Source organism: Panthera uncia, chromosome D4 (genome assembly GCF_023721935.1).
Source record: "Panthera uncia isolate 11264 chromosome D4, Puncia_PCG_1.0, whole genome shotgun sequence".
Taxonomy (NCBI): domain Eukaryota; kingdom Metazoa; phylum Chordata; class Mammalia; order Carnivora; family Felidae; genus Panthera; species Panthera uncia.
The window spans coordinates 30148441-30149688 of NC_064807.1; positions in this window are offsets into that span (position 1 = coordinate 30148441).

Here is a 1248-nt window from a genome sequence, read left to right on the forward strand (position 1 = left end):
GCCAAATGGTTTGAATTCAAAGACATGTACTCATTCCAATTTCCTAGTTCTTAGACTTTCCCAATAAATGTCTAAAATTTCATCTAATATGCTTCCTCAAGTTGTGGGTACAATAGTAACTGTGATTCTTTGAAGAAATAGTGACCTCAAACTACCTAAAAAGATTGAGAGAACTCCTTGATATCAGAACTGATTTATGAAAAATACTAAAGAAAATTCTTTGGAACGTAGAAGAGAATGATACCAGATGGTAGCTCAAATTGGAAGAAATGAAAAGTGTAGAAGAAATCAATATCCATGTTAAAAATAAAATAATCTAAATATATTTTCACATTTCTTCTGTTAAATTCTTTAAAATATATAACTGTGTAAATAAATAATTATAACATTGTAATGTTGGTTTTGTAAAATATACAGATGTAATATATATGAAAATAATAGCACAAGAGGGGAAAAGAATAGAGTTATGTTGGAGAAAATATTTTATATTTCATGGGAATCAAGTTAACATCAATTTGAAATAAACTGTAATGAGTTAAGATGCATTTTGGAATTTCTAGAGCACGCACTACTAAAAATATAGTAAAAAAATTATTAGAGGAATTAAGATGATATACTAAAAGATTTATTTAATACAAAAGAAGTTAGTAAAGGAGGAAAATAGGAACAAGACAGTTAAAGACATAGCAAAATGGCAACTGTAACTCTGACCCTATTAACAACTGCACTAAATATGAATTGTCCAAACAACCCAACTAAAAAGCAGAGATTGGCAAAATAGGTAATAATGTAAGATCCAACTATAACAATTTACAAAGGACACACATTAGATTCAAAGACACACAGGTTGAAAGCAAAAAAATGGAAAAGATATACCATGCAAATAACAACCAACAGACAGATGGAGGGGTTGTACTAATACTGGACAATGTAGGATTTAAAAAATTTTTATTTAAATTCCAATTAGAGGGGCGCCTGGGTGGCTCAGTCGGCTAAGCGTCCGACTTCAGCTCAGGTCACGATCTCACGGTCCGTGAGTTCGAGCCCCGCATCGGGCTCTGGGCTGACGGCTCAGAGCCTGGAGCCTGCTTCCGATTCTGTGTCCTCCCTCTCTCTGCCCCTCCCCCATTCATGCTGTCTCTCTCTGTCTCAAAAATAAATAAAAGTTAAAAAAAAATTTTTTTTAAATAAATAAATTCCAATTAGTTAATATACAGTGTAATATTAGTCTCAGGTGTGTAATACAGT